We start from the raw sequence: 12,682 nt of genomic DNA on the forward strand, positions 1-12,682 counted from the left end.
TATTCCTCTTTGGCTTTTATGTCCTCTATGTTTAAACATAGATTCCCCATATGAGTGAAAACATGCAGTATTTGTCTCCCCATTACTTTCTCTTGCTGTGAAATAATCCTCTATACACTGTAAAGATTTGTCACTCTAATTGGTTTAATAAAATGCTGATTGGCCTATAACCAAATAGGAAGTATAGGCTGGGTGACCAAACTAAGAATGATGGGATGGAGAAGAGTGGAGGCAAGAGTTGCTAGCCAGACACAGAGCAAACAGATGAATGTGCCATGCTAATAAAGTACCAAGCCACATGGCAAAGTATAGGTAGAAATATGGGTTGATTTAAAAATAAGAGCTAGTTAATAATAAGCCTGAGCTATTGGCCGAGCATTTTATAGGTAATATTAAGCCTCTGAGTGGTTATTGGAGAACTCTCAGGCAGGCTTACATTCTCCCTCAACTCTTACTTTCTGTATTAGTTACTTTTTTGTTGCTATGATAAAAAGTACCACAATCAAAAGCAACTTAGAAGCCAGGTGGTGGTGGTGCACACCTTTGATCCCAACACTTGGGAGGCAGAGGCAGGTGGATCTCTGTGAGTTTAAGGCTAGCTTGGTCTACAGAGTTCTAGGACAGCTAGGACTGTTAAACAGAGAAACCCTGTCTTGAAAAGCCACACACACACAAACAAACTTACAGAAGGAAGAATTATTTTGGCTTATGGTTCCAGAGGAAAGAGTCCATAACAATGGGGAAGACATGGCAAGCTGGTAGATTACATTTTTATCCACACACAGGAAGCAGAAAGAGAGCCAGTACTGGAAGCAAGGCCAATCTATAAGACTTCAAAGCTCACACCTCTACTCACTTACCCCACTGCACACTACCCCAGTACATACTTCTTCCAGTAAGGCTCTACCTCCTAAAGGTTCCATTATTTCCAAATAGCACTGCCAACTGGGGACCAAATGTTCAAATATATGTGGAAATGAACCTCTGGGGGACGTTTCCATTCAAACCACTTACCCCTCCCATGTAAAATATTTATAGGTGGTGCAATACTGTAATTCCATTGCAAAGGAGGCAGAAGCAGTAGCAACACCCATGAGTTTGAGGCTACCCTGGTCTACGTGATGAATTCCAAGTCAGCCATGGCTGTATAATGAGACTGTCTCAAAAAACCAAAACCAAGAAAAGACACAGAAATAAGTATCTTAAAGGAATGATGTACAACTTTGACTAAAAGTTTTATTGTAATTGGATGTTTCCCATCCTGAATATTTGTTCCCAAATACTCGACAGCCACTTCCCAAATAATTGACTCTGAGGCTTAATGTAAATTATAAATTGTCAGCCAATAGCTCAGTCTCATTACTAACTAGCTCTTATATTACCCATACTAACTAGCTCTTAAGTTAACCCATATTCCTTATTTGCATTCTGCCCCGTGGTGGTACCTTTATTAGCATGGCACATTCATCTCCTTCCTCTGCTTCTAGTTTGCAACTCCTGACTCTGCCCTTCTCCCTGTCGTCTTGCCTAGCTACTGGCCAGTCAACGTTTTATTAAACTGATTTGAGTGACAAATCTTTACAGACTACAGTTTTTTGTTGTTGTTTTTTCATTAAGGAGCATAATGTGAAGAGAAAATAACTCATAGTGGGGAGTATTTGCAACTCTGGTCATTAGAGTCAGTGTATATTTTAGCCTTGTATTAAATGCTAAGAATGAGTATTTTAGAAGGTTATTTTAGAATATTTTAGAGTCATAAACTTAGTGGTAAGAGCATTTTCTTGGCGTGTTCAAGGCCCTGGATTTATCCCTATTGCCACATTTTAAAAAAACAAAACAAGGGGCTGGAAAGATGGCTCAGTGGCTAAGAGAGATCCTGAGTTCAATTGCCAGCCACATGACATCTCACAACCATTTATAATGGGATCCAGTGCTCTCTTCTGGTGTGCAGGCATAGATGCAGACGTCACTTAATATACATAAACATATAAATAAGTAAATGTTTTAACAAAAACAAAACTGCAGAGATTGCTCACTGATTAAGAAAACATACTGCTCTTAGAATTTGAGCTTGGTTCCTTGTACCCATGTTAGACAGATTACAGCTGTCTGTAACTTCAATTCCAGGGGATTTGACGCTCTCCTTAGGCCTCTGCAGGCATGTATACACAAACCCATAAGGGAGACACATAATTTAAAAATAGGTAAGGAAAAATACTTAGGAATGGTAGTATGTACTTTTATCCCATCCTTAAGGAGACTAAAGCAGAGTGATGACTTGAACCCAGAAGTTCATAGCCAGTCTAGACAACATAGTAAAACTGACTCAAAAGGAAAAAGAAGTAAAGTACGTTTTACAATAAAATAAATATAGTGAATACAGTGAACCTCTCATCAAGGGATACAAATTAAGATCTCATAAAATTGTAATATTTTATGTCCACAAATGGCAAAAGACAACTTCCAATCTGGCAGTCTGCATCTTGGGAAGGCTATGGGGGGGAAACGAACATGTTGGTGAAGTTGATAATTACTATAAACTGGAAACACCTGGTTGGAAAGCAATGTGGCATTGTTCTGTATAGTTGGAAGTTATACTTGCTATACTTAATTGGTTTATACAGTTATTCAGCAAATCTTTAATATCTTCAGTGTGCCAACTAGTGTTTTTTTTTGTTGTTTGTTTGTTTGTTTTGTGCTTCTGATGAATGGAAGACTAGATAAAGTTAAATCGTTGAGCTGGGCATGGTGGCTCATACTTTTAAGGCCAGCACTAGGGAGACAGTGGCATCTGAGTATCTGAGTTCCAGGCCAGCCTGGTCTATATATTGAGTTTCAGATCAGCCAGGTAATCAGAGTGAGATCTTGTCTTAAAACAAAATTAAATAGATAACTTCAGTTTTAGCATATGTGCTGCTAAAGGATGACATACAAACTAGAGTTTGGTTTTTTTTGTTTTTTGTTTTTTGTTTTTTTAAAGGTAGGTGATCAGTGCCATGGGGGAAATGCTATGTAGTAGAGTTAAAACAGTTAAGTTGGCTGTTCAACAGTTCAGTTTAGCTGAGACCTAAACTATACCCTTTTTCAATTCTGTCTAATACACAAATTGTGAATTCTCCAGTTTGTAAATTATTTGTTATAGACGGTTTCTAGAATGTACTGGAAAGTCTTCATGGAAGTGTTACCAAATTATATCTATTATTCTTATACTTAAAGACTCTTTGTTTGTAAAGCCAAAATTAAATTAGATTGGCTAGAAAGTACTCTGTATTTTTAGCTTTATAATAGGCTACTAACTGGCCAGGCGGTGGTGGTGCATGCTTTTAATACCAGCACTCGAGGCAGAGGCAGGTGGATCTCTGTGAGTTTGAGGCCAGCCTGGTCTACAGAGTGAGTTCTAGGATAGGTTCCAAAGCTACACTGTCTCAAAAAACCAGGAAAAAAAAAAAAAAGAAAGAAAGAAAGATCCTTACATGGTAGGCAGACTTCAGCAGAGATACAGTAGAGAATTCATTTTATGGCTAAAGATTTTTATGATTGAAAATGTGCTTAAAATGTTTTTAACAGAATCAAAATGGCATATCAATACCTGAGGGCAAAATTGAGGAATTTTTTTGAGGGGGGGTTTAAGACAGAATTTCTCTGTGTATCCCTGGATGTTCTGAAACTCATTCTGTAGACCAGGCTGGCCTCAAACTCACAGAGATCCACCTGCCTCTGTCTCCCAAGTGCAGGGATTAAAAGTGTGCATCACCACTGCCTGGCTAAGTTTAAATGAAAGATTTTTTAAAGTATGAGGCATTGTGATTCTAGATTGCATTTTTTGGTTTTTCGAGACAGGGTTTCTCTGTGTAGCTTTGCGCCTTTCCTGGAACTCACTTGGTAGCCCAGGCTGGCCTCGAACTCACAGAGATCCGCCTGGCTCTGCCTCCCAAGTGCTAGGATTAAAGGCGTGCGCCACCACCGCCCAGCTTGTTTTAATTTTTTAAAGCTTATTATTATTATTACTACTATATTTTGGTTTCTTTTTTCAAGACAGGCTCTCACTGTGTAGGCTATCCTAGAATCATTGTGTAGAGCAGACGGGGTTGGAACTCAGATCTGCCTGTCTCTGCCTCCAAAGTGCTAGGATTAAAGGCATATGCCACCATGCCCAGCTCAGTTTTTTAAAATATTAGTCATTATTGTGTATATGATTGTGGGGGGAGGTGGCGCACATGCCATGGTAATTCTGTGGAGGTGATGAAATAACTGGACTCGGTGCTCCCCTTCTTCCTTTACATGGGTCCAAGGTATTGAACTTGGGTCAGTCATCAGGCTTACATATGTATTGTCCAGCGTCAAGTACCTTTATAGGTTGGTTGAGCCATGTCACCAGCCTGTATATTGATTTTGAGGTAAGTTCTCATGCTGTAACCCAGCATGGCCTTACTTGTGATCTTCCTGCTGTAATTACAGACATACACCGTAACAGCCAGATTGAGGAACATTTGTTAAATATATAGATTTATGCCCATTAACAACTCACCCCCAACCCCCTCGAAGGTGCCTCTTTTGTGTGTATACCCATTTTCTTTGTGTGTGTGGAGGTCAGAGGACAACTTTGGATGTTGTTCCTCAGGCACAATTCGCGCCCCTCCCTCCTTTTTTTAAGACAAGAGTCTCACTGACCTAGAACTGGCCAAATAGGCTACTCTGGTAGGTAACCTCCCCCTTTTCATCACAAAAGTCCATGAAAGTATACAACAGTGACAACTATTGTCAGAAGGTCAACCTATCAGAACTAAGGGTTCTGTTAGAGGAAACCGTCACGCAAGGCATTATGGAATTATTGCCTTTTGAATCAATTGGCTGTCTCTCTTGTTGTAAACTTCTTGTGCAATAACAGCTAGGATTCTCCCCATTTACTGTGCATTTCCATGTTATGTGTACATATACTCTCATGATTGCGTCTCAATCTTATGAGCACACATAATTGTGGATAGTCTAGAAGATGGTTTCTTATTTAACTGTACAATTTTTATGAATAGAAACATACTAAAATACGCTTCATACTAGATCTATTGTTCCATGTGGACTGTAGACATTTAGAGGTCTTACTCTCCATCCTTAGCCACTGACAAGGTAAATATTGGCCAAAGTGTCTTCATAGAACTTTCACAGAGCGGAATTGCAGGTGCCTGACCTTGTTAGATCAAAACTCTTCAGAAGAATTATAGTGAATCAGAAGTGATAGTGCAGGTGTCTGGCCTTCAAGAGATCAATAGCACCTGTGTTGCCCTAAGCTTCCTCCACTAGCACCTCCCCACTCTGATTCAAATAACAATTAATACTTTGTACTTATTTCTACACCAGTTTTTAATGTAAGATTTTAGGCTCAATATACTAATTATATATAGGTCCTGAGATTCAGGTGACTAACAGAAAAAGGCTGTTAACTGACTAACCATATCTGAATATTATTAATCACATAAAATAGTACATTATTCTTTGCCTTTTCCTTAAATCTCTCATTGGTTTAATTTCTTTACTTGTAACCTTTGTAGCTATCCCTTTAAGAGATAGCCTGAACGTTTTACAACCTGCAGTTGTTGTCAATCACCAATTAAGCTGATCAAGTCTTTGCCAAGTATGACTCTTATCAGAATACTTGTTCCTGAGAGTTTACTTTGTAGTTTTTACTAACAAGTTGTTAATGAATGAATATGGCTATATGTATGTATGTGTGTGCATGCATGCATTGCTTGGGGCAACAAAGAGGAGGAAGAAGGTGGAAAAGACCTAGATAGATATGAGAGAACAGCAAGAAAAGAACTGATTGATGAGGACGGAGATGGAAAGAACTAGGTAGAATGATGAGAGAACAGTAGAAGGGACTGAGAGCAGGAGGGACTGAGAGGAGCTAAGTATGAGAACAGAAAAGAAACTTTGTAGATAGAATTTACTGAGAAGAATAAAGGAATGGACTAAAGAATTTCGTGTGCTTAGATTCATTGAATATCCCTCAGATTAGAATCCTTAGCTGCTTGTAGCTTCTATTCTGGACCCTGGCAGAAATAGGGGCAGGCACTTGGGGAGAATTTGTTACCAGCCCCCAGTCCTAGTTTTATAAGAACATATTACCATGCCAGGGTTTTTCTTTTTTCTTTAGTTTTTTTGACCATTTCATATATACTTAAAACATATCTGTTACATCTCAGAGACTAAACTATGTCTCTAGTAGGTGGCCATCCCAAGGTAGGGTGGGGCAATAGGATTAATTTCCTAAATTACTGCCTTTTATTAACAGTGCCTTAAATTACTACCTCTAAATTACTGTATCTTATTTTATATCTTCACTAATCTGCTAAACTCAAAGACCCTTTCCCTTTATTATCAGTGACACCGCCTCCCCACCTCTAGGCACTGTGAAGCAGCACATGCCTTTAATCCCAGGAGGATCTCTGTGAGTTGGAGAAGGCCAGTCTGGTCTACATGCAGAGTTCTAGGTCAGCCAGGACTAAATAGACCCTATCTAAAAAACTACACAAAACAAAAAACAAAGATACTTACTTCTAAAAATCTATAAATGTAAGGATTTTACTTTTTTTTCTGTGAGTAGTTGCTAAGTCTCTACCATATTCTAGTTTATTCTGCTGTGAGTGGCTGGCATTATTAAAAGACTAATGAACCGAAATGTTTACCGGCACATTTCTCCTGGAATTTTTAATATTTAAAGCATACAATGCAGGGCTGGAGAGATGGCTCAGCAGTTACGATCACTGACTGTTCTTCCAGGGACCTGGGTTCAATTCCCAGCACCCACATGGCAGCTCACAACTGTCAGTAATTCCAAGATTTGACACCCTCACACAGATATATGTGCTGGCAAAACACTAATGCACATAAAATAAAAAGTAATTTTAAAAAATGAGACATGCTGTGCTGAATCCTGGGTACATGAAAGATACACTGACCCGAAAGGGGGGGGTGCTTTATCAAGTCACTCAGCCCCATCATCACCAGTGACCCCTGTATTTTGCCCATACCACCTAATTTATTTGTTATACATGCACATATGTGTGCAGTATAGCCTAGAAAACTCTTAATTTTCTTTTCTTAAACACACATCCATTATTTACAAAACTCACTTATATCATTTCATCTTGATCTGTCATTTCTGATCTTAACTTTAAAGGTAAATATAAAAGACCCCAGAGATGTTCTTCTTTCCCTTTCTTTCTCACAGTTTCTGTAGTCAAGGAACATTCCAGTGGTGTTAACCTATCTATGGACTCCCCATTGGGCTATCTTGTTCGGAACCTTAAATTTATGAGGAAGTGAGATCAAGCAAAATAAACAAAACAAACAAACAAACCCAAATTTGATTTTCTTTAGCAATATTATATGGTCACAATATAAACTTGATAGCCAGTGGCCAGAAAATGGAACTTACGTCTGACGGCAGTGGAGCATGCCTTTAATCCCAGCACTTGGGAGGCAGAGCCAGGCAGATCTCTGTGAGTTCAAGGCCAGCCCAGTCTACAGAGTGAGATCCAGGACAGGCACCAAAAACTACACGGAGAAACCCTGTCTTGAAAAAACAAACAAACAACAACAACAAAACAAACAAGAAAATGGGACTTAGAAAACCTTGGTATATCAACATTGTGGAAAGTGGTCTGAACTTCCCCACAAGAACCTTTTACTGTCTTGGTAATTTACCCTTCTCTGCCAGGCCTAAAGTCGAAATTTTTGGAGTGGGGCCACTCACAAAAAAAAAAAAACAAAAAACACACAGGCTTATATAATATAAATTGACCTATTTATATTGATCTACATTTTACCTCATGGCTTTTTACCTCTCTTCCATAGTGCACCTCCTGCTTCTCCTTGTCCCCTGGCATCTCTTCCACACCTAGATTCATGTCCTCTTCCTCTCCTTCTCTCCCTGGAAGTCCCACCTAACCTTTTTCTGCCTAGTTATTGGCCATTCAGCTCTTTATTAAGCCAATCAGAAGATGCATTAGCAAAGACATATCTTCACAGTGCACAAAAAGATTATTCCACAACATTTCTCCCTTTTTGTCTAAATAAAAAGAAAAGATTTTAACTCTAATACAGTAAAACAAACAAACAAACAAAAAAATAATTGTCAGGTATTGTCCAAAATAAAAAGGGAAGGTTTTAACTTTAACAAAATAAAACTAGCAGGCGGTGGTGGCGCACGCCTTTAATCCCAGCACTCGGGAGGCAGAGCCAGGCGGATCTCTGTGAGTTCGAGGCCGGCCTGGGCTACCAAGTGAGTTCCAGGAAAGGCGCAAAGCTACACGGAGAAACCCTGTCTCGAAAAACAAAACAAAACAAAAAAAAACAAACAAACAAAAAAAAACAAACAAAATAAAACTATACAATAAGAACAATTTTCAAGGAAGAATTAAATTCACAATGTCTAGTCCATATGTATTTGGCAAATTTGGAGAAAGTACTAGAGTCCAAAGTTTTATACCTAAATATTTTTTATCATAGCTTATATTGCCAGCCTAAAAAATCTTTTTAGACCTTAAAACATTTTCTTAAACAACTCAAGCTTTTATGTCTCCCAACCTTATACATTTTATATATCTCTTATAAGTTTCTTTTCTGAATTTAATAATAAAGAAAATTAAAATTTTAACTATCTCATTTTCAATTCCATCAGAAACTCAATAAGAATAAAATACTACTTGAGTAAACAGGAAGTGCAGAGTAGACAAATTCTAAAACTAAGAAACGACAGAGATATTTGGCTGCCTGGATATTCATCCCAAGGATCCTCTGCAACAATGGGGCATCTGTCTCCAGCCTACAAGCCTAAAATATCTGTGAAGAAAGAATTTTGAAGGACTGCCCTACCCTGTCTTGGCAAAGTTCAGTCATTGCTGCCTTTTGTGTCCTGCTCGTCCAGTTTGGGCAGCATACTGTCAGCAGTTGAGGCAAGAGCAGTTTCTTTGTTCAGTGGCTAAAGTTGCCACAAATAAAAGCAAACTCCATATGAAGGTTCTTTGATGACCATCATCTTTTTTTGTTGTTTGTTTTGTTTTGTTTTGTTTTGTTGTTTGCACCTTTACTAGGACTCACTCTGTAGCCCAAGCTGGCCTTGAACTCACAGAGTTCCACCTGCCTCTGCTTCCCTAGTCCTGGGATTAAAGGCATGCGCCACCACCACCCAGCCACATCATCCTTTTTTGAAGTAGATTGGTGCTGCCAGGAGCAGATGTCTCATTGTCATGATAAGCCTTATGTTATTGTGACTTTTTTAATTCCATAATCTGTGTGTCTTTGAAGTGTTTAAAGATCACCTATCTAAAATATATCTTTGTATGACCTTGAAAACATACTTGATATTACAATAAGTTTGATTGTTATAGATGACTATTAACCTATATTTCTTTATTATCCTAAATAGCTTTCAAGGACTAAAACTTTACGATTTTAAATTAGCTACATAGGTACAATACCTTAAGAGTAGAAACATATACAGTATAACAAAAATTCATACCAGTGTAAAATATTTGAGACTAGGGGTTGTTTAAAAGTAGATTCAAAAATCCACCCCTTTATCCCATCATTTCTATACTATATCCCCCTTTTCCCTTCAGAAAGAGCTCCCTGAATCGAATCTCCTTTGTTTAGCTTTCTCCCTGACCATGACCAGTAATAGTTTATAACCAACCCCCATAAATAATGACAAACATCCATAACCCACTGATCAAAAACCACCCACTGTAGATATAACCGTCTTGTTAAATAAGAAACACAGAGCCAAATACAGAGTTAAAAGCCAAGAGGTCAGAGCAATAGCTAAGAGCTGAGACTAAAAACCTTACCCTTCACTGCCGCTGCTGTCCTACCTCTCCGCAAGAGACCTACTTCCTGTGTGTTTGTCCTTTTTATTGACTTTCTATTCTGCCTTCTCATTGGTTGTAAACCCAACCACATGACCTCCTCGTCACTGTCCATCTATACAGACCTCCAGGTCTTCTATGGTTGGTATTGAGATTAAAGGTGTGTGTCTCCATGCTGGTGGTATCCTTGAACACAGAGATCTGCCTGTCATGTGATCAGGATTAAGGGCGTGTGAAGGGCGTGTGCTACCACTGCCAGACTCTGCTATGGCTTGCTATTAGCTCTGACCCCTGGGGAACTTTATTTATTAACATACAAATAAAATCACATTTCAGTACAAATAAAATATCACCATATTTCCCCGTTTCTATTTTAATAAAAGGAAAAAAGTTATAACTAATATAAGAAAAACTATATACAAAAATACAATAGCTATCTATATACCATATATACAAGCAATAAATACCTAAAAAAAGTCTTGTCCATTTGCATTTGACAAATTCAGAGAAAATAATTCCATTATCTGTCCTATTTCCTAAGTCCAAAATGTACCTGATTCACTCCATCCTAACTTATATTACTAACAGAACTGTCTTATAATGTCTTTCAGATTTATACACTTACACCTCTTAGTGAGTTTCTTTTCTGAAATTCTTAACGTCCTTTTCCTAAACTATAACCATAAGTAACTAATCTTCAACTCCCTCAGAGACCCAAGAAGGAAATAATATTACCTAATAAAAAATAAAAACAGGAAGTGCATGCAAGCAACTTCCAAAAAAAAATGTGAGTTGACAGAAACAGCCAGCTGCCTGGACAGTTACCCAGGTTTCTCCACAGTGTTGGGGCATCATCTTCAGCCTATAGGCTTAGCGTATCTGACAGACTCATTTGTGAAGTAAGATGTACACAAGGTCAACAGTTTGACCTCACATTGGGTGAGAGCAGTCCATGTACCAGAAACACCTAAATTCCACTAGTGTCATGTCATGATTCAGGATTTTAAATTCTGGAAGTTGTTGATGTTTTTTGAAGTCAGCTGTCCATTCTTCTTGGCTGTGTGTGTGTGTGGCTTCATCTTGGCATCCCATTCTTCTCCACATTGCTCTGTTAAATGCCAGTCTACTATTGAGAGGTATGAGCTTAGTTACTCTTCAAGAATAACTGTTTCAGCTGCTGTTCCACTGCGCATCAGAAGCCATCGGCCCACTGCCTGTTCAGCTGCCTTCGAAGAAAAGGGCACTGTACCTTTTCCAGATTGCAAAGGCCACTTCAGGGATGGTGCCTTATTGTCCTGGCCTCAGAAGATGCCTTTTGATAAAGCCACAACCACACTTGTCTTGGCAAGAATCGGTAGTCCTTTGTTTCGTGTCCTGTCTGTCCATTTTGTCCTGTTTCTCAGCAGTTGATTCGAGGATATTGTTGTCCATTGGCTAACTTTTGCCACAATGAAAGTTAACTCCATATGCAGTTTCTTCAATGCCCATATTTTCTCTGAAGTAGATTGGTACTGCTAGGAGCCGACATGTCTCATAGTCATAACAAAAAAGAAAAATTTTCTAAGTTATTAAAACATTTTAAATGCCATATTCTGTGGATCTCTGAAGGGTTTGAAGATGACCTGTCTATCTAAAATATATCTGCTCAATCTTGAAAACATACCTAATATGACTATAAGTTCTATTATAATGTCTAACTACTAACTTTCATTTCTTTATATCCTAATAGTTGGTAATAATAACATTCAAGAATCAGCAATTGCATTGCATTGTTAAATGAACAGTATAAGTACAATATCTTGAACAAGATTAGAATTATATGTATGGCATTTTCTTTTCTTTTTTTTTCTTTCTTTTTTTTTTCTTTTTCTTTTTTTTTTTTGGTTTTTCGAGACAGGGTTTCTCTGTGTAGCTTTGGTGCCTTTCCTGGAACTCACTTGGTAGTCCAGGCTGGCCTCGAACTCACAGAAATCCGCCTGACTCTGCCTCCCGAGTGCTGGGATTAAAGGCGTGCTGCCCGGCGTATGGCATTTTCTAACAATATCAATCTCAATATATATATAATTTGTATACAATATAAAAAATCCAATCAAATGTAAAGTATTTAAAACTAGTAATTGTCTTTTTCTTTTTTCTTTTTAAACAAGAACCTTAAATCTAATCTCCTTTGCTTAGCCCTTTTCCTAACCCTTAACAACAACTTGTAACCAACCCTCCTAAACAATGAAAATTATCCCAGACCCAAAACCCATTAAAAGACCAAAAAACCACCTGCCCGACACCACCTCTTTGGGAATGTGGGCGTCATATTCTTAAAATTGCTTCCTGCTGGGTATGGGCAAAAGTATCTTTATTCTGAAAAGAAAAATTTTAGGTTAATTGTCAAATTCTAGGAAAGGTAACTATATCCTTCGTTGTCCAGTTTGAGCATAATGCCAAAGTTCAGAGTTTATCTCAAGTCCTTATTCAAGTAGTCTTTGACACTGGATCATCTCAGCTAGCCCTCTGAAAATTGCTCTGAGCACTTTGTAGTTCAAACCTGGTCTGTAGATGATGTTTGTCAGCTTAGTGATACTATTATTGTCCACATGGAACTGTTTTTGTCGTGGGGCCCCATCTTCTTCCTGGAGACTTCAGTTGATGTTAGGCGTGGCCATGATTTCCTGCAGAAAACTGGTAAGAGACTCGAACACAAGGACGTATATATGCAGCTAATTGAAGCCTTTTTTCTAGAATTTGTTAGTACTCTATATGACCATTCATATCTTAACAAAGTTTAAAATGTATGTGTGTGTATATATATATTAATCTAGTAA

General features: G+C 38.3%; 1 protein-coding gene across 6 annotated transcripts in view; it reads left to right on the forward strand.

Moving 5' to 3' along the window:
- Positions 1 to 12,682, forward strand: part of Gpbp1l1 (GC-rich promoter binding protein 1 like 1) — a 58,046-nt gene that overhangs the window by 8,710 nt on the left and 36,654 nt on the right. The gene's annotated exons all lie outside the window — the stretch shown is intronic.

This window comes from Peromyscus eremicus, chromosome 2 (genome assembly GCF_949786415.1).
Source record: "Peromyscus eremicus chromosome 2, PerEre_H2_v1, whole genome shotgun sequence".
Classification (NCBI taxonomy): Eukaryota; Metazoa; Chordata; class Mammalia; order Rodentia; family Cricetidae; genus Peromyscus; species Peromyscus eremicus.